The sequence below is a fragment of the Callithrix jacchus genome, chromosome 5 (assembly GCF_049354715.1).
Source record: "Callithrix jacchus isolate 240 chromosome 5, calJac240_pri, whole genome shotgun sequence".
Taxonomy (NCBI): Eukaryota; Metazoa; Chordata; class Mammalia; order Primates; family Cebidae; genus Callithrix; species Callithrix jacchus.
The window spans coordinates 109,286,416-109,307,652 of NC_133506.1; the positions used below are offsets into that span (position 1 = coordinate 109,286,416).

At 46.7% G+C, this 21,237-nt stretch overlaps 1 long non-coding RNA gene and 1 pseudogene across 3 annotated transcripts in view; both read right to left on the reverse strand.

Moving 5' to 3' along the window:
- The window catches only part of LOC108591813 (uncharacterized), a 39,699-nt gene extending 22,764 nt beyond the window's left edge, over nt 1–16,935 (reverse strand). For all 3 annotated transcript variants that reach the window (XR_013535853.1, XR_013535854.1, XR_013535855.1), the window contains exons 1-4: nt 16,870–16,935; nt 14,910–14,996; nt 9,472–9,516; nt 1,163–1,298 (exon numbers count right to left, since the gene is read on the reverse strand). This is a non-coding gene — a long non-coding RNA (uncharacterized LOC108591813). The remainder of the gene's footprint in view (nt 1–1,162; nt 1,299–9,471; nt 9,517–14,909; nt 14,997–16,869) is intronic.
- On the reverse strand, nt 6,066–7,669 carry LOC100391694 (E3 ubiquitin-protein ligase RNF126 pseudogene; annotated as a pseudogene).
- Nucleotides 16,936–21,237: the final 4,302 nt, after the last annotated feature.

Here is a 21,237-nt window from a genome sequence, read left to right on the forward strand (position 1 = left end):
CTAATGAATCGGAGGCATCCCAGGAGTGAGCTTTCCTTCACCCTTTTGTATAAAGCTTCTCTTTGCTTTGTGGCAAAGATCTGAGTGGCTATTGTTACAAAGAGAATCAGGTTTCACTCTTAAGCAGTGGGTTCAGAAATAGAAGAAACACCAACTTGCTCAGACATGTGTATCAAATGGCAAGATGATCTCACCAAGCACTGTCTTCCTCAGAATTTATTTTGGGTGCAACACACATTAAGGACATAGTGGTAAACCAGGCTTTGAAGCCATCTGTGTGAGTGATTTGCCAGAGGCATGAAGACATCGTATCCCCAGTGTCTCTGAAAAGGAGAGCTCTTTGCCTCACCACAGGCATGGGCAAGTAGCCTGCAAATTGCTTCCCACTCAATACAGTAGTTCTTGTTGCTATTTTATTTGTAAGCTATGTCATACATGCAGAGGAGTAATGAAAACATATACGTGTAGTTCAATTGTCAGTATAAATTGAACACCCATAAAACAACTACCAGGTCTAGAGTAGCATTCAGCCGCCTCCCAGCAGCCCCTGTGTGTCCCCCTATTCCATCCCCTTCCCTCCCCCAGAGGTGGCCACTATCCTAACTTATGGAACCATTTTCTTGCTTTTCTCTTTAGTGTTACAACTAAGTTTGTAACACTTAGTTGGTTAGAAGCATCAGTTGGTGAATGTCATATAAATGGAATTAGACCAGGTGTGGAGGTTCACACCTGTAATCTCAGCACTGAGGTCAGGAGTTTAAGACCAGCCTGGCCAATGTGGTGAAACCCCGTCTCTATGAAAAAAATAAAAAACTAGCTGGGCGTGGTGGTGGGCACCTGTAATCTCAGTTTCTTGGGAGGCTGAGGCAGAAGAATTGCTTAAACTCAGGAGGTGGAGGTTGCAATGAGCCAAGATTGTGCCACTGCACTCCAGCCTGGGCAACAGAGGGAGACTCTGTCTCAAAAAAAAAAAAAAAAAAAGGGAATGAAATTGTGACTTGTTTATTCCTCACAATTGTACTTGGACAAGGCATGAAAAAGGCCTTTTTGGTGCTTCCTGATGTTTGCGGGGATGGTAGACTCAGGAGTATGCTGTCTTCACAAACATTTCTGGCCTCAAAGTCACACTGAGCAGCTTGGGCCTCCTCACTCAGCCACTTACTGTGTGATCTTTCTTGTCCTCCTTTGTAAAATCACAACGGATTATTCCTGTAGACATGAGCACCTCAAGAGCAGGAAGTGTTCCTCATTTGCCATTCTGTTCTCAAGAACTCGCAGTGCCTGGTGCCTGATGAATCCTGAGTGAACACAGGAGACATGGTGAGATCATGTATGTAAGGGCCTGATGCCACCCCTAATTTATAGCAACTGCTCAATACATGGGAGCCAATCTTCTTATTGCCATGGTGTTATTTATTTGACTATGTGCCTGCCTGTGGGAGGCAGCCTCTCAGATGGCCGCCCAGGAGTCTCACCTCCTGGTATTCTTATATTTGTACATCCCTTGACTGTACGCTGGATATATTCACTCACTCCTAAGAAATAGGATGCAGCAGAAGGGATGGAATGTCACTTCCAAAATTATAAAAGACCATGGCTTTTATTTTGGGTCCTGTTTCTCAGTGAGGTCTCTTGGATTGCTCACCCTGGAGGAAGCCAGCTGCCATGTCCTGAGGCAGCCCTGTGGGGAGGCTCAACTGATGAGGGGACTGAGTCCTGTAGACAACCACGAATATGAGCTTGGGAGTGGATTCTCCATCCAGCTGAGCCTTTGGATGAGGCTGTGGTCTCTGCTGACAGCTTGACTGCAACCTTAGGAAAGACCTTCAGCCAGAGGCACCCAGCTAAGCTATGCCTGGATTCCTGAGCCACAGAAACTGTGAGATAACAAATTGTTGTTTTCCACAACTACATTTTGTGGCAACTAGTTACATAGTAATACAGTAAAAAAAGTACCAGTGCAGTACCTTTTATTTTTTGAGACGGAGTCTCACTCTGTCACCCAGGTTGGAGTACAGTGGTACTATCTGGGCTCACTGCAACTTCTGCCTCCCGAGTTCAAGCGATTCTCTTGCCTCTGCCTCCTGAGTAGCTGGGACTACATGCGTGTGCCACCACGCCCAACTAATTTTTTGCATTTTTTAGTAGAGACAGGGTTTCACTGTGTTAGCCAAGATGGTCTCGATCTCCTGACCTCGTGATTCACTTGCCTCAGTCTCCCAAAGTGCTGGGATTGCAAGCATGAGTCACTGCAACCAGCCAACTAATGCAGTGCCTTTTTTTTTTTTTGAGACGGAGTTTCGCTCTTGTTACCCAGGCTGGAGTGCAATGGCGCGATCTCGGCTCACTGCAACCTCCTCCTCCTGGGTTCAGGCAATTCTCCTGCCTCAGCCTCCTGAGTAGCTGGGATTACAGGCACGTGCCACCATGCCCAGCTAATTTTTTGTATTTTTAGTAGAGACGGGGTTTCACCATGTTGACCAGGATGGTCTCAAGCTCTTGACCTCTTGATCCACCCGCCTCGGCCTCCCAAAGTGCTGGGATTACAGGCATGAGCCACCGGGCCCGGTGCCTTTTCTTGGGTGAAAAGAATGCTGGCAATTTTTAGAGCATGTGGCAGACAAGGAGATGTACTGTTCAGATCCCCATTTAAGTGTGGACTCATTGCCCTGAACTCTGAGGAGTTCAGTTCGTTGACAGCCTTCAAGTCCAGCTCAGCTTTCCAGCTCAGATCAAGCTCTTCTTGGGACATTCTCCCTAGCCTGGGCAAGGGGATGGAACAAGGGCCTAGCCATCTCTGCTCAATGCTGGACCCCCTCCAATGGATAGTTTTTGCTTCAGAGCTTCATGTTTGGCTGGCAGAGACATTGACAGGTCTCCTTTCATGGATGTTGCTCCCCAGCATTTTCCATCCCCATCATAGCTTCTGCTTCCAGAGAATCCATTCTGTAATGAAATATCTACTACACAAAAACTCAAGCTTTCAGCCAGGTGCAGAATTTCTCACCTGTAATCCCAGCACTTTGGGAGGCCAAGGCAGGAGGATCACTTGAGCTCAGGAGTTCAAGACCGGCCTGGCCAATGTAGTGAGACCCTGTCTCTGACACACACACATACAGACACACACACACTAGCCAGGCATGATGGTGCATGTCTATAGTCCTATCAGGAGACTGAGGCAGAAGAATCACCTGAGCCTAGGAGGTCTAGGCTGCAGCGAGCCATGATCGTACCTCTACTCCAGCCTGGGTCACAGAGTGAGAGCCTGCCTCTAACAAACAAACAAATAAAGGCTCAAGCTTTGTAGTCAGCCCAGACCTGAGTCCAAACACAGACTCCCTCTTGCTAGCTCTGCGACCCCGGGCAAATTACTTAACTTTTCTGAGCCTTGATTTTCTCATGTGTGGAATGGATGACAAATAATGTAAGAGATGAAATGGGATATTTATAGTGTAAAACAGAGTGCTCAGCTTCTAATAAGTACTAGTTAAAGCAGAACATTTTTTGTTTGTTTTTCGAGACAGTGTCTCGCTCTGTCACCCAGGCTGGAGTGCAGTGGCGCAATCTTGGCTCACTGCAACCTCTACCTCCTGGGTTCAAGAGATTCTTGTGCCTCAGCCCCCTAAGTAGCTGAGATTACAGATGTGCGCCACCACGCCTGGCTAATTTTTGTATTTTTAGTTGAGATAGCGGGGGTGTCTCACCAGGTTGGCCAGGCTGGTCTTGAATTCCTGACCTCAAGTGGTACACCCGTCTCGGCCTCCCAAAGTGTTGGGATTACAGTCATGAGCCGCCATTCCGAGCCAGGAGAACTATTATCTATCCACAGACTACACACCAACCAACCCCTTTACATTTTCCCTAAAATGTTACTGGCAATTAGTTCAATACATTGCCTATTAAATCTATAGTAGACCTTTGACATTTGTGAGGATTATACCCTTTACCTTTATGAAAACTCAAACTACCAAATACCACTGTAGTGCATATTGTCACCTATAAAACAAAATAAAGTACAACTCAAAAATACACAATACTCGTGTGTGTGTGTGTGTGTGTGTGTTTTGAGACAGGGTCTCACTCTATCACTCAGCACCCAGGCTAGAGTACAGTGGCATGATCACAGCTCACTGTGGCCTCGAACTCCTGGGCTCAGACAATTCTCCCGCCTCAGCCTCCCAAGTAGCTGGAACCACAGGCACACATCACCACAGCTGGCTAATTTTTATTTTATTTTTATTTTCGTAAAGAGAGGTCCTCGTTATATTACCCAGGCTGGTCTTGAACTCGGGCTCCAGGGATCCTCCTGCCTCAGTGCTAAGTGCTGGGATTACAGGTGTGAGCCACCACACCCAGCCTTCATTACTCTTTTAGGTCCTTAGCAGTTCTGTAAGTACGGAACTAAAGCTGTATAAAGCTATTAACAGTAAGTATGGCTTCAGTAATGCCAAAGCAATCTGGAGGACTGTTTTTCTTGTTGGCACTGAACCTTATCACATCAGAGGGCTGAGCCACTGCTGAATGCCACCCTTTCGCAGACATCTGAAATTTAACAGGTCAAAACCTGTTTCTCCTATAGTCAGTCACCTCAAGCGAGAATTCCAAACCAGAAAACAGGAAGCCATCAGTGATACCTCCCTCTTATCCCTACCACCAATCCAACATCATGTCTTGTCTATTCATTTTCCTTCAAAATGGCCTAAATCCACTCATCCTTTTCTATCCTCATTGGTCCCACCCCCACTTCTTCTCTTTCAAGAGCCTCCTCACTTGCTCTCCTCCAGTTTATTCTCCATGCTGTAGCCAGGCAGCTCTTTTTAAAATGCAAGCGATTATGAATTTCCACAATTCCCCATGTATTTAGAATAAAGACTATACTCTTTACCAAGATTTCTAAGGCTCTGCACAAGCTACCCCCACTCCCTCGCCACAATCCGACCTGCATTCCCCAAACATGCCCTTCCAGGAGTCAATTCCTCTCTTGTCTTAGATCCAACCCATAAGCATTCTCTGTGTCTGGAGCTCTCTTCTACCCACTCTGCACTGCAGGCTCCTTTTTCTCTGTGAGGTCTGAGCCAAAACATCACCTCCACAGGGAAGCCTTTATTAAGCATCCTCTGAAATAGGTTCCATCGCACACAGCTTCTTCCTATTATTCACAAACACAGCACCACGCCATTTCTTTCTTTGCACACACCCCAGTCGGTCACCACACGCTTACTGGTTTGTTGGAGGTTTCCCTCCATTTGTTGTAGTTTCTTTGAGTGCAGAGGTCTTATTCCTTTTGTTCATCCAGAGCCAATCCCAGTGCTGACCATAATACAGACTAGATAAATACAGTAAATTCAATAACTCCCCTTTACCCATGGGCATGCGTTCCAAGACGCCCGGTAGGTGCCTAAAATCGCACATAGTACCAAACCTTTTTTTTCTCTCTCTCTTTGTAAGTAATATATTTTAAATAGTTTTCAAGATACACATATTTTTTCCTTTAAAAACCTCTGTTGGAGAGGTTTTGTTCTTGAATTTTGCTGGTCATCCTCATGGTTCCGAGCCCCCGAACTCCGGGTGGTGGAGGCAGCCGAGGGGGAGCCTGGGGGCCCACGTGGCCTGTCCTGGCGGCGATCGCAACCTGTGGAGCAGCTGTGCCCCGTCTTGCCACAGATCATTCATGGCTGCCATGTGAGCTAAAACATCGATTTATTTCAAAGCAGTAATAATTTAAAATTATAAAAATCTTTCCACCGCTGAACTTTTAGAGGGTGAGGTTAGACAAAGGGGGGGTGTTGGGGGACGCCCTAGAGGGGACCATGTGGCTCATGCTTTCTGGAGCCAGGGGGCCAGTGGGCTGTATAAAGATATTGTTAAAGCTACTAAAGCTGCATAAAGCTATTAAAAATAAGTATGGTCTCAGTCATGCCAAAGCAATTGGAGGATTGTTTCTCTTGTTGGCACTGAACTTTACACATCAGAGGGTTGAGCCGCTCACATCCTGGCTGGTGAGTGCTGCCGGCCCCCGCCTGTTCCACGGGTCCTGCCTGCCACGAGTGCCGGCCCACAGGGGCTCAGGAGTTACTTGTGGCGTTCTAGTTGCCTAGTTGCTGGGCGAGCTGGAGGAGGAGGACGACCGGGAGGAAAAGCTCATCCCAGCCAGGCCCAGGGGGTTCGTGACTGTGTTCTGTCCGGTGAGGCTGTTTCGGCAGACTGGGCAGCTGTCGCGCTGCTCCAGCCAGGGCACGATGCAGCTGCTGTGGAACAGGTGGCTGCAGGGCAGCTGGCGCACGCCCTCGCCCAGCGCGTAGTCGTCCTTGCACACGGGGCACTGGAGCCCGGAGCGCACATGCTCCTCGGTGACCGGGACGGTGGGGAGGGCCTGGATTTTCTCTTTATCTGCCGGTGGGGGACCCGTGCTTTCAAACTGATGGAGGAGCTGCGTGATGGCGTCCAGGCTGTCGGCTCCCCAGGCCTGGTCCCCCAGGACCAAGGCCGGGGATGGTGGCCGGCGTGGTGAGGCCGACGCGGGGCTGCCAGGCGCTTCGCGGAGCCCGGACTGATGCTCTCCCTCCCGCCGACTCTCAGGGTCCTGGCCGTCGTCAGCCTGCGCCCCAGGAGGGAACGTGGGGATCTCCATGCCGTAGTCAAAGATGCCCAAAGCAAACTGCCCGGAGCACTGCGGCCGCTTCCACAGGTGCTGGTCCAGGTTCTCCAGCGGCTGCTGGCTCTGGTCCGTGGGGGCTGCGAGGGGGCAGAAGCGTTTTCTGTGCTCCTGGTCTCTTCCGGAAGCTCCTTGATAAAACCAAACTCGCGTCTCGGGCAGATATAATCCGGCAGGCACGGGATGATCTCCACGGAGCAGCGGTGGCAGATGTACCGTCCCGAGCGCCGCGACGCCTCCTCCAAGGTCACCGCCCACCGCTCCGCGCCGTCCGACCCCGCGCCGCACTGGCCGCTGGCCGTTTGCTGCTCCCGCCCAAACCTTTTATATACTATGTTTTTTCCTACCTACTTATCTATGATCAAGTTTAATTTACAAAATAGGCTCAGTAAGCGATAAACAAAGATAACAAATAACAAATGGGTCAATTGAGTCAAATGAAGGTTACTTGAACACAAGCACTGATCCCATGGATTGGTCTGATAACCAACAGCTGCTAAGAGAGTGGTGGACAAGTAGCATCTACAGTGCAGATACTGGACACACGGAGGATTCACAAGCGGAGAGGGATGAAGCAACACGGCGTGAGATTTCCTCTTGCCACTCAGAATGGCAAGCAATTGAAAACATGAATTATTTCTGGAATTTTCCATTTAATTTTTTTGTTCTTTGTTATTTAAGATGGAGTCTCTCTCTGTCGCCCAGGCTGGAGTGCAGTGGTGCAATCCCGGCTCACTGCAATTTCCGCCTCCCAGGTTCAAGCGATTCTCTTGCCTGAGCCTCACGAGTAGCTGGGATTACAGGCGCCTGCCACCATGCGGCTAATTTTTTGCATTTTTAGCAGAGACAGGGTTTCGCCATCTCGGCCAGACTGGTTCAGCTTTCTGTGGTTGCCTGTTCTTTGACAGCCAAATAAAATGTCTTGGTCCCATGCCACACGCTGAGGGACATCAAGTCTTCTGGTAGTTTTCCAGTCCCTGGTTCAGCTGAATTCCCACATCCATTTCCTAACATGTCTGTCTGCTCTCTTCTCTGTTTTGTCCCTGCACCCTCTACTTTGTCTCCATCTATCTCCTCCTTTGTCCCCAAAAGTCACCAAGCACTAAGTGGATAACAGATTCTTCTTTTTTTTCGTTGTTTTTTTTAGTGTCGCTCTGTTGCCCAGGCTGGAGTGCAGTGGCCTGATCTTGGCTCACTGCAACCTCCACCTCCTGGGTTCAAGTGATTCTCCTGCCTTAGCCTCCCAAGTAGCTGGGGCTACAGGTGCGCGCCACCATGCCCAGCTAATTTTTTGTATTTTTAGTAGAGACGGGGTTTCACTGTGTTAGCCAGGATGGTCTTGCTCTCTTGACCTCATGATCCACCTGCCTAGGCCTCCCAAAGTGCTGAGATTACAGGCGTGATCCACCAAGCCCGGCCTGGGAACAGATTCTTCTGTACTGGAGTTCGGGATCAAGAAGGTGAGCCCAGCCAAGCAGAAAGTGAGAGACGACATAAGGTTCAGCGCTGGCCATTGCTGCCAGCGATGGAGATGTCTCGTGGACTTCTTCGTCCAAGGTCCTGGCCTTCTGCCGTCTTGGTCTTCTCCCTTCCACCTCTAACAAGGTCTTTCTCCACTTTGCTACACACGTCAGGACCCTAAAAATAGTCTTTCTGACCTATCAGAGAGAAAGATCAGATTCCTGGCACTTCTGTTGTGCAGAACAGCTTAGCTCATCTATGCATCTATACTTATCTCTCCTGATAGAGCATGTCCAGGTACGTGCTCTTTCACATTGGTGGGAAGGGGTGAGAGTGGGGTAAGGATGGAGACAAAAAAAAAAAAAGAGAGAGAGAGAGAGATCAAGAGGTTTTGCAAAACTAAGAAACAAGATGTCACAGGGCCCTAAGACCACCCTCTGGTTCAATGCTTCATTTGAAGGGCTCACAGACCTCAAAAGAATGGTTAGACTCATAGTTTAGTTCATTGCATTGAAAGAATACAGATTTACATCCTGATCTAGTTGGAATGAAGAAAGAAAGAAGGAAAGAAGGAAAGGAAGGAAGGAAGGAAGGAGAAGGGAAGAGAGGGGAGGAGAGGGGAGGGGAAGGGAGGGGAGAGGAGGGGAGGGGAAAGAAACAAAAGGGAGGAAAGAATACTGATTACCAACCAGCCTAAGCAATGTGGCAAAACCCGTTGCTACCAAAGAAGAAAAAAAAATTAGCTGGGTGTGGTGGGGTGCCTGTAGTCCCAGCTACTGGGGAGGCTGAGGTTGAAGGATCACCTGAGCCTGGGAGGTAGAGGTTGCAATGAGCCAAAATCATACCACTGCACTCCAGCCTGGCAGACAGAGACCCTGTCTCAAGGAAAAAAAGAAAGAAAGAAAGAAAATACCATCATTCGCTTAACTGATCCCATATTATTAGACATTAACTTATTTTCATTTTTCACTGTAATAGCTAACACTTTAACAAATAGCACTGTAATCATGATGGTTGTGCTTTGTCCAGAGCTGTTATGACTCAAAGAGAAATTCCCACATGATTACTTCCTAGTTCACCTTACGAGGAGAGAGAGCTCCCCTCAGGCTAAATCCTAACACATCTGTCTAGGGGGCCTTATAAGCGTTGTGGCCCCAGGATAGTTACAGGGGGGCTGTTTACAGACAATGGGACAATGGGAAGCTGTCTGCCTTGACTCCCTGCCCCATCCTCCAAATGGAAGGTGCCTCTCTCTAGAGTCCATCTTGAGGGCTCTGAATTCCTCCTCCTCATTCTCCTCTTCCTCTGTTGTCCCGCCCCTTGCCCACCCCTCCCTCAGCCCAGGTGCTTCTCACCTTGGAGATCTGCTGTGTCTCAGTCCAGAAACTGCTTTTACAGAGCTGTAAGGAAAGAGGAACGCAAACCAAACCTTAGGGTGCAGTAAATGAACAAGAGAAGGAGAGGAATACATCAAAAATACTCATTGTGAGCTGGACACGGTGGCTCCTGCCTCTAATCTCAACACTTTGGGAGGTCAGGGCAGATGGATTGCTTGAGCCCAGGAGGTTGAGACCAGTCTAGGCAACACAGTGAGACCCCATCTGTACAAAATATCAAAAAATTAGCCAAGTATGGTGGCATGCACCAGTAGTCTCAGCTACTTGGAAGGCTGAGGTGGAAGGATCGCCTGAACCCAGGAGGTTGGTGCTGCTCTAAGCTGTGATCTAGCCACCACACTCCAGCCTGGGTCACAGAGAAAATACGCATTGTAACATTTGGAGCTAGAACTCTGCCACAAAACAAAAGCAGCACCTTCATCTTTCATTCAATAGTTCCTTAAGATAGGTTACAATGTATTAGGCATTGATAATGGTTTGGCTGTGTCCCCACCCAAATCTCATTGAATTGTAGCTCCCATAATTCCTAAGTGTTGTGGGAGAAACTCGGTGGGAGGTAATTGAATCATGGGGGTGGCTCCCCTGACACTGTTCTTGTGGTGAATAAGTCTCACAACATCTGATGTTTTTATAAGGGATTTCCCCTTTCTCTTGGGTCTCAGTTCTCTCTTGCCTGCTGCCACGTGGTATGTGCCTTTCTCCTTCCACCATAATTGTGGAGCCTCCAAGGCATGTGGCACTGTGAGTTCATTGACCCTCTTTTCCTTTGTAAAATGCCCAGTCTTGGGTATGTCTTTGTCAGCAGTGTGAAAGCAGACTAATCCAGGTATTGATTGTTACAAATGCTTTCCAAATATTAACTTAATTTTCCTAGTATCCTATGAGCTTAGGAACTGTTACTATCCCTACATTACAGATGTGGAAATTGAGGCATGAGGATGTTGAGTAATTTACTCAAGGTCATGCAGCTATAACTGGCAGAGATGAGATTCCAAACTAGGCTGTCTGCCTCTCTGTTTGCTATGTGGCCTTGCCTTGGGAGTGAAATTGAAAAGAATGCAAGCATTTCAAGAGTTTCAAAACAGTTGCCCTCCTGAAGGTTTTTATCTATTTTAAACTTCTGTGTAAACAGAACTCTATTCCTTCAATAGTTATTTGTGGAGTGCTTACTATGTGCCAGATCCTGAGGCCACATGGATGTAAGCCTACTGTCAAGGAGTTTCTAGAAAACAGGACAAACACCATTATTGGTTGTCTGTGCTGTGGTATAGACAAAAGCAGGTGCCCCGGAGCAGTCAGAGCCATACTTAGTTTTGTTTGAGGGTTAGAAAAGAGTTCCTGGGCCCAAGTGCAGTGGCTCATGCCTGTAATCTCAGCCTTTTGGAAGGCCAAGGCAGGAGGACTGCTTGAGTCCAGAAGTTCAAGACCAACCTGGGCAACACAGTGAGATCCTGTCTCTACAAAATTTAAAAATTAGCCAAATATGGTGGTGGACACATGTGGTCCCAGCTACTTGGGAGGCTGAGGTGAGAGGATTGCTTGACCCTGGGAGGTCAAGGCTGCAATGAGCCATCTCTGCACTCCAGCCTGGGTGACAGAGACCCTGTCTCATAAAAAAAAAAGAAAAGAAAGAAAGAAAAGACTTCCTGCAGGGCAGGATTTATTAACTAAGAGCTGGACTGATAAGGAAGAGTTAGCCCGGAGAGGGGGGGACCTTGGAAATGTAAACGAGAGGGCTACATTACAGCTTTTGAGGGCCCTAGGCATTTCACTTTGATGGCCCCTCCCTCCATTAAACAAATATATTAAAAGGCATATTTTATGGCCGTGTTGGTATAAACATATAAATTACTATTATATATTAAAACACTTGCTGAGTGAGGTGGCTCACACCTATAATACCAGCACTTTGGGAGGCCGAAGCTGGTGGATCACAAGGTCAGGAAGTTTCGAGAACTGCCTGGCCAACATGGTGAAACCCTGTCTCTCCTAAAAGTATGAAAATTAGCTGGGCGTGGTGGTGGGCACCTGTAAGCCCAGCTACTCGGGATGCTGAGGCAGGAGAATCACTTGAACCTGGGTGATGGAGGGTGCAGTGAGCTGAGGCCACACCATTGCACTCCAGCCTGGTGACAGAGCAAGACTCCATCTCAAACAAAACAAAACAAAACACTTTTTATGATTTAAAAGTCTATTGCTTTTCTTTCTGATTGTAAAGAAATTAAAACATGTTCATAGGTCCCTAAAAATACTGTTCAAAACACTTTTTATGATTTAAAAGTCTATTGCTTTTCTTTCTGATTGTAAAGAAATTAAAACATGTTCATAGGTCCCTAAGTGGTGTGCCTTTGGGAGTCAGCAGAAATCGAGCCTGGAGGTGGCAGATGCAGGTAAGAAAGACCTTTGTCAGCCAAGAAAAGGGTTTAGATGTGATCCTGAAAGTTCTATGAGCTACATATGGGTCTTAAGGAGGGCAATGTGAATGGGTTCATTTCAGAAAGATCCTGTAGCTTCAGTGTAGAGCAAGGCTGGGAGGGCAGGCTGGAGGTGGAGTCATGGGCTCTGAGTGTGTCAGAGGATCCAGGGGAGATCTGAGGCCACACACAACAAAGGAAGGAGCCCAGGGAAGGGGGGCAGACAAACTTAGAGACTAATGAGGTAAAACCAACAGGGCTTGGCAATTGGTCAAATGCAGGGGTTGGTGGGGGCATCCAAGGAGAGTCCCAGGTCTGTGACTTGGGCACCTGAGTAGAGTCATTTGTTACACTGGGGATGAAAAGAAAAGGAACAGATTGGAGGGCACAGTAGGGAAAAATAGTTAAGCTTTTATTTGTTAGCAATATTGAGTTTGTGATGCCTTTGATACATCCATGAGAAGAGATTTTTCAGAGGTAATGGGTCAAATGATTCTTTAAAAATTGCAGTAATTTAAAAAGCATTGGCTGGGCATGGTGGCTCACACCTGTAATCCCAGCACTCTGAGAGGCTGAGGCAGGCAGATAACAAGGTCAGGAGATCGAGACCATCCTGGCCAACATGGTGTTAGAGACAGAATGCTTGCTCCTAGGCACTACAAGAAAAAATTAGCACTCAGACAAAAAGTTTTCTCAGCAAGGCAATTTTACTTTCTGCAGAAAGTGTGCTCCCATTAGCCATCTTGCCATAAGAATACAATGAACAAAGAACAGGCAGGCGTATTTATTCCTAACGCATTGGGTCTTTACTGCTGTGTTCAATCTCCATTGGTTGGAGCCAGACCTCACAATCTAAACTGGCCCCAATTGGCTAAAAACTTATAACTTTTCTAAATAGGTAAAGGCAACAGACAACAAAGGAAAAGAGGAAGTCCAAATAAGGAAGGGAGAGGAAGTTGCTTGGGAAAGGACTTAAAATGTACCACGTGCCTGTGAGCACATCCAGCACAAATATCTTGGTTAAAGTACAAGGGCATAGAATGCACTTATTCCCTTATATCTAATAGCTACATAGGACAGGGCTTAAAAAAGACTTACTAGCAAAATGCAAGAAGGCTTTGAAGAAAGTTAGTCTTTAAAAGAAACTATTGCCAGGCACGGTGGCTCATGCCTGTAATCCCAGCACTTTGGGAGGCCAAGGTGGGTGGATCACGAGGTCAAGAGATTGAAACCATCCTGGTCAACATGGTGAAACCCCGTCTCTACTAAAAATACAAAAAATCAGCTGGGCATAGTGGCGCGTGCCTGTAATCCCAGCTACTCAGGAGGCTGAGGCAGGAGAATTGCCTGAACCCAGGAGGTGGAGGTTGCAGTGAGCCAAGATCGTGCCATTGCACTCCAGCCTGGGTAACAAGAGCAAAACTCTGTCTCAAAAAAAATAATAATAATAAAAGAAAAGAAACTATTATTTCTAACATTTATTATTATTATTCTTTAACAAGAAGGGAAATTTTGAAGAGGAGCTTTTTACTTTCTACATGTGGTAAAAACCCTGTCTCTACTAAAATACAAAAACTTAGCCAAGTGTGGTGGGATACACCTGTAGTCCCAGCTACTTGAGAGGCTGAGGCAGGGGAATCTCTTGAACCTGGGAGACGGAGGTTACAGTGAGCTGAAATTGTGCTACTCCACTCCAACCTGGTGACAAAGCAAGACTTCATCTCAAAAAAAAAAGTTTATTCCATGTTAGCCAATTTAAGTTTCCCAGTTCTCAGAGCTACTCCCATTGCTGACCTGACACTGTGCAGCTCTAGTGAGGGTTCAGCCAACCCGCATAGCAAGACACTAAGATGAGGTCAACTGCTTCCCAGATAACACAGAAGGAACAAATCCCAGAGTTTCATTCCAGCCAAACTTAACCAAATGTAGGAAAAATCTGATGTTCCTACGAGGCCTGAGAGCTGTTGAGAATATGTATATAGTAAAGTAGACTAGGGCAGGGGAGTTACCAGGTCACCTCGTGATCAAACAAGTGAACAGGACTTTGCCAGGCACTTTTCGAGTTAGTTCACCCTCCCAACAATCCCACTACAAAGTGTTATTCACCTCTTTAACAGAAAAGTTAAACAATTTTCCTGCAGTGACCCAGCCAGGAAGTGGGATTGGAGCTGGGTCTGTTTTACTCTAGGACCTGAACTCTTTCTGTGGATCAAAAAGATGGATAGGCCAGGTGCAGTGGCTCATGCCTGTAATCCCAACACTGGGAGGCAGAGGTGGGAAAATTGCTTGAGCCCAGGAGTTCGAGACCGGCCTGGGCAACATGGTGAGACTCCATCTCAAAAAAAGTAAAAATAAAAAATTAGTCAGGCGTGGTGGCGCATGCCTGTCTTCTCAGCTACTTGGGGAGTTAAGGCCGGAGGATCACTTGAGCCTAGGAAGTTGAGACTGCAGTGAGCTGTGTTTGCAACACTACGCTCCTGCCTGGGCAACTGAGCAAAACCTTATCTTGAAAGAAAAATTAAAAAGATGGATAGCAGTGCTGAGCTTTGGGGCTGTTCATGGCACTGTTCTGGGTTGTTAGCAAATAATTACAACAATGAATATTTATTGCCCTGTGCTAAGACTCTTATGTATATAATTTCATTTGCTTCCCCTAGTAACCCTATAGAGAAGGTACTATTATTGCCTTGCTTTTGCAGATGAGATTAAGGTACAGAGAATCTGAATAATGTGTCCAAGTTCACACACCTCATAAATGGCAGAGCTGGGGCTCAAGCCCAGGGAGTGTCCAGAACCCATACATTCATGCCACATGCTGTGCTCCTACCAGAAACAGGAACCAGCAGCTCTTGGCACTGACCCTAACCCCAACAGTTCTAAAGTCCTGTTCAGGGCAGGAGGAGGGATATGCCTGTCCAAATCGTTCCTGCATGAGCTTCGAAACCAGGCAGCACTAAATTCACAGGGAGCCAAGTAACTCACCGTGAGGACTGCTTCTCAGCTTGGCCTCCAGCCTCCTCTTCTCCAGCTGTCACTGCCTGCTCCTTTCTGCCATTTTCCAGGATTGTGCTGTGAATACACAGGGAAACAAAAGTGCTACAACCACTTCTGTGACCAGCCCCTTTCTCTCTTGCTTTCTGCCTAACATCAATAGACCACAGCACCCCTAAAGTTTCCCTGGAAAGAGGCTGCTTATTACAACAGTAGTGAATAACCTGAAATTTACTGAAAGTTTCAAGGCAGAGCTGGGGAAGAGGATCTACTGAAAACAATGTCATTTTTATTCTTCCATACTTTTTTTTCAGCCTGCCACCCATTTCTTGCCACACCTCCACAACAACCACCTGGCTTTTCTTTCCACACATCCCCTGCCAGGGTCGGGTGGTGACCCAGAGGGGACTTCTCTCTTCTCCATGTCTTGCTCTTCCCTGTGGTTTTTCTTGGACCCCTGCTCCAGTTAACCACCACCTTTTCTTTTTTCTTTCTTTCTTTCTTTTTTTTTTTTTTTATGAGACAGAGTTTCGCTCTTGTTACCCAAGCTGGAGTGCAATGGTGCGATCTCGGCTCACGGCAACCTCCGCCTCCTAGGTTCAAGCAATTCTCCTGCTTCAGCCTCCTGAGTAGCTGGGACTACAGGCACGCGCCACCACGAATAGCTAATTTTTTATATTTATAGTAGAGACGAGGTTTCACCATATTGACCAGGATGGTCTCGAGCTCTAGACCTCGTGATCCACCCGCCTCGGCCTCCCAAAGTGCTGGGATTACAGGCTTGAGCCACCGAGCCCGGCCAACCACCACCTTTTCTTATGCCTCCCTCCAGCCCAGGTGGTTTGTTCAAGTGTTTCTTCTGAGTAAGTGCCATTCTCTCCCTGCAAGGGGCTTCCTTGGCCAGTGCCCCTTTGCTGGAAGCTCTTTTTTTTTTTTTTTTTGAGTTGGAGTCTCGCTCTTTCGCCAGGCTGGAGTGCGGTAGCACAACCGTGGCTCACAGCAACCTCCGCCCCGCCCCCCCCCCCCCCTCGGTTTAAGCAATTCTCCTGACTCAGCCTCCCGGGTAGCTAGGACTACAGGCACCTGCCACCATGCCTGGCTAATTTTTTTTGTATTTTAGTAGAGATGGGGTTTCACCATGTTGGCCATGATGGTCTCGATTTCCTAACCTCCTAATCCAACAGCCTAGGCCTCCCGAAGTGCTGAGATTACAGCCATGAGCCACCGCGCCCAGCAGGGATAACATTAACAGAAGAGGAAGTTAAAGAAATTTCCTAGAAGGCAGAGCAAAAAGACAAAGAAGACCAGTTCAAGAGGTTCAGAATCCATGGATTCTATCAAACATTTAAGAGAGAAAGCATGCTAATTTTACACAAACCCTTTCAGAAAATAAAGAAGGAAATAACACTTCTCAATTCATTTTGATGAAGACAGCATGACCCTGACAGCAAATTCTGACAAAGACATTACAAGAAAATTTTAGACTACCAACCCTCATGAACACAGATGCCAACACCCTTAACAAAACACCAACAAATCAAATCCATCAATTTTTGTATTTTTAGTAGAGACTAGGTTTCACCATGTTGGCCAGGTTGGTCTCGAGCTCCTGACCACAAGTAATCCACCCACCTCGGCCTCCCAAAGTGCTGGGATTACAGGCATGAGCCACCATGTCCAGCCTGCTGAAGCTCTTTAGTAAAAGGACAACAATAAAAATGTTCATCACAGCCGGAGCTGCTGTGCTTATCTGGGGAGGCGAAGCACGACTGCCTTTGCCTGCACTGGCCTTTCCCCTACTTCCTCCATTTCCAAAGGTCACTGGTTTCAAAGGTTTCAGCAAGTCTGTCCTGAGCTCCTCTTTTCCCATCTGTGGGTTTCTGGCTCCTCCTAATAGCAAGAGGGATTTGTCTCTGAAGGTAGTGGCAAGAACCTCACAAAGAGCAATTACCTTGAAGGGTCCTCCCTGGAGAACAGGCTCTTTCTCTTCCAAACTGAAAAATCCTCACATTGTGCCAATTAGTCCAGAGGGCATTGGAACTTTACCAGCCAAAACACTCAGAACTCTTAAAGGGAAAGTGAGCAAGGAACAAAAGCAACCTTCAAGGGGCCACGGCAGGAGCCAGGTGGCTTTTAAAGAAAAAGCACAAGGTAAGAACAAGCTGTGACTCTCATGGAACACAGCGTTAAATCCATCTCAGAAACAGCCATCACTGAATAAAGCTAAATTCAGGATTTTTTTTTCTGCCCAGAAAGTATAGATTTCATTGCCAAGTACTACAGCCAACCCCAGTGCCCTGGAGGTGAAATGTCTATTTTGAAAAAGATATAACATCAGAAACATCCTGATGCCCATAGGTAAAGGGATGATATGAACCACTTAAGGTTACTTATTTATTATAGTAACAGAATAGCCCCAGCCTGGACAACATGGAGAGACCCTGTATCTCTCAAAAATTTAAAAAGTGGCTAGGTATGGTAGTGTTTGCCTGTGACCAAGCTACTTGGGAGGTTGGGAGGATGAGGTAGGAGGATCGCTTGAGCCCAGGGGGTCGAGGCTGCAAGGAGCTGTGATCCTACTTTAGCCTGAGTAACAGAGCAAGACCCTGCCTCAAAAAAAAAAAAAAAAAAAAAAAGAATGGCTATCCTGGCATGGCACCGTGGCTCACATCTGTAATCCTAGCCCTTTGGGAGGTCGAGGCCAGTGGATTGTTTGAGCTCAGAAGTTTGAGATTGGCCTGGACAACATAGTGAAACCCAATTTCTACAAAAATACAAAAAATTAGTTGGATGTGGTGACTCACGCCTGTACTCCCAGCTACTTGGAGGCTGAGGTGGGAGGATCCCTTGAGAGGCAGAGGTTGAAGTGAGCCAAGATTGTGCCACTGTGTGCCAGCCTGGGCGACAGAGTGAGACAAAAATGGCAAACGTGGCTACATGTTTCTTTTTAACCATATTGGCTTTGGGATGCAGTTTAAGATTTATTTTGACATATATTTGCTGCCTTTCTTATACTTTTCCAAAGACAACAACCATCTTTGTCTGCTGTCCCCAGGTGAACAGAGATGACTGTTTGGAGGAGTCTGAAGGTGTGCAGACTGGCAGAAGGAAACATCTTGCCATATGTAGTCACAAATTGAATGGCCCCTTTTCAGCTTGGTTGAGAGCAAGCTCCTGAAGCTTCAATCTGGGGTCAGTTTGGCAAAAAGAAGAAATCTTACAGAAACTGGCCAGGACACATCACACATAGGTTGGAAGATGACATCGATGGGGGCAGTCTAGTCCAGAGTGAGCTCTATAGGCCAGAGGACACCAGACCGAGGCATGTCACTGATGATGCTCTTTAATTCCAGAAGGAGTCCGTTGGATGCAGCTCTAGCTTTTTAGTCTGACCCTAATGTTCTCTGCTAACAAATTCCTTCATTTTCTTTTGAGGCAGGGTCCCACTGTCACCCAGGCTGAAGTGCAGTGGTGCCATCACGGCTCAGGTGGTCCTTCTACCTCAGCCTCCCAAGTAGTTAGGACTACAGGCATGCACCACCATACCTGGCTAATTTTTTTTTTTTTTTTTTTTTTTGTAGAGACAGGGTTTCACCATGTTGCCCAGGCTGGTGTATAACTTCTTGGCTCAAGTGATCCTCCCACCTTAGCCTCCCAAAGGGCTGGGATTACAGGCATGAGCTTCCATGCCCAGCTCAACTGACAAATTCTAATGGCAGAAAAGATCAAATACCAGGATTGCTTGTATACATCACAGCAAAATATTGCACTTACTTCACTGCCCCCTGAAGTGACCACATTTTTGTTCTGTTTTGTTTTGAGACAGGGTCTCACTCTGTCACCCAGGTAGGAGTGCAGTGGCATGATCATAGCTCACTGCAGCCTCAACTTCCTGGGCTCAAGTGATCCTCCCACTTCACCCTCTTAAGTAACTGGAACTACAGGCACACACCACCATGCCTGGCTATTTTTTTTTTTTTTTAATTTTTATTTTTATCTGTAGAGATAGGATCTCACTATATATCTGTTTCTTGAGGCTGCTCCTACTACAGTCCCACCTCAGCCTCCCAAGCTGGTCTAGAACTCCTGGGCGCAAATTATCTTCCTGAGGAAGAAGACCCAGGCATCTGAGATTACCTCCCTCTTCTATCTTCTGCAGTGCATTTCAATAGAAGAAAGAGCAGGCCAGCGGGTGCCTCCTGCATCTCCTTCCTGTAAATAACATGCTTGGTATTGGGGAAACTCTCTGGAAGACACTGTTTTTACTTAAAACAAGATCAAAGCCCCACCCCACTCCTCCATCTGGAGACCAAACCTTTTCACATGTGATTCCTAAAACTGTAAACCCAAAACCCTTTCCTATGTGATTTCTAAGCCTGTAAACCTAAGATTCTTCCACGTGTAATATCTAGAGTGTACGCCTATATAAAGGCAGAACCTCCCTTTGTTAGACGAGCTGGGTTTCGACAAAGTACCCCTCAGCTCCTGGCAGAATTATAATAAACCCTTTCCTTCTCCATTAGCATTCGAGAGCTCTGTTTCTTGAGGCTGCTCCTACTACAGTCCCTCCTCAGCCTCCCAAAGTGCTGAGATCACATGTCTGAGTCATTGCACCTAGCCAGTGACCACTTTTGAGAAACAAAAAAACAAATCCCCAATCCTAACATATCATAGATCTGAGCCCCAAAGCATCTGTATCTTCACCGGATTTGATTTACTTTAAGTACATTTAAAAAAAAATAAATCAATAGGCCAGGTGTGGTGGCTCATGCCTATAATCCCAGCACTTTGGGAAGCCAAGGCAGGCAGATCACCTGAGGTTGGGAGTTTGAGACCAGCCCGACCAACATGGAGAAATCCTGTCACTACTAAAAATACAAAATTAGTCAGGCGTCATGGCGTGTGCCTATAATCCCAGCTACTGGTGAGGCTGAGGAAGGAGAATCACTTGAACCCCAGAGGCGGAGGTTGCGGTGAGCCGAGATCGGGCCATCACACTCCAGCCTGGGTGCGAAGAATGAAACTCTGTCTTAAAAATAAAATAAAATAAAATAAATAGAGAGAGGTTCTCCCTATGTTGCCCAGGCTGGTCTTGAACTCCTGAGCTCAAGCGATCCTCCATGTTGGCCTCCCAAAGGGTTGGCATTACAGGTGCTAGCCATTGCATCTGGCTTTAACCAAGTACACTCTAATCCAACTTCTTTGGATTTAGGGTTTTGGGGTTTGCTTTGCTTTGCTTTGCTTTTTTACATTGGTGTATTTATTTTTAAATATTTTCTCATCAGCTTCTTTTTCCTAATCCAGAGAAAAACAGTGCCTGACGTGGGCTTTAGAAAATTAAAACAGGTTATGCTTCTACGAGCAGAGTTAAATGTGTTCCCAGAGAGTTGCCAGTGCCACTTTATTTTTGGTTATAGTTCTCTCAAGAGGACCTTTTAATAGCTCTGGAAGTAGGGGCAATAATCCTTGGAAACAAGACAAACCAATTTTCTTCCCTCTACCCCACAATTCCCTTTTCCCTTTACACTTGAGGCAACTCAATTAGAAGTTGGATGTCATGAATCTTATATTTTTACTGGAAATTTCCTGCTGCTGACACTCATGTTTTCTTTTTTGTTAGAATCAAAACACTTAAAAAGTCAAACCTCCTCATGATCTGATCTCAAAGTACATTTGAAATGATTTTTTTGTTGTTTTTTTTCCGAGACGGAGTTTTGCTCTTGTTGCCCAGGCTGGAGTGCAATGGTGCGATCTCAGCTTACTGCAACCTCCGCCTCCCGGGTTCAAGTGATTCTCCTGCCTCAGCCTCCCAATTAGCTGGGAGGCATCTGCTGCCACACCCAGCTAATTTTTGTATTTTTAGTAGAGACGGGGTTTCACCATATTGGCCAGGCTGTTCTCAAACTCCTGACCTCAGGTGATCTGCCCACCTTGGCTTCCCAAAGGGCTGGGATTACAGGCATGAGCCACCACTCTCAGCCTGAACTGCTTTTTTTTCTTTTCCTCCCTGTGACAGCAATTCTCAACTACTCTGGGCTTAGAAAGAGGAGTATTTGGGTTGGTTCCACGTCTTTGCTATTGTAAACAGTGCCGAAATAAACATTTGTGCATGTGTCTTTATAATAGAATGATTTATAATCCTTTGGGTATATACCCAGTAATGGGATTGCTGGGTCAAATGGTATTTCTATTTCTAGATCCTTGCCCATCAGTGATAGACTGGATAAAGAAAACATGGCATATATATATACCATGGAATACTATGCAGCCATAAAAAGGATGAGTTTCTGTCCTTTGCAGGGACATAGATGAAGCTGGA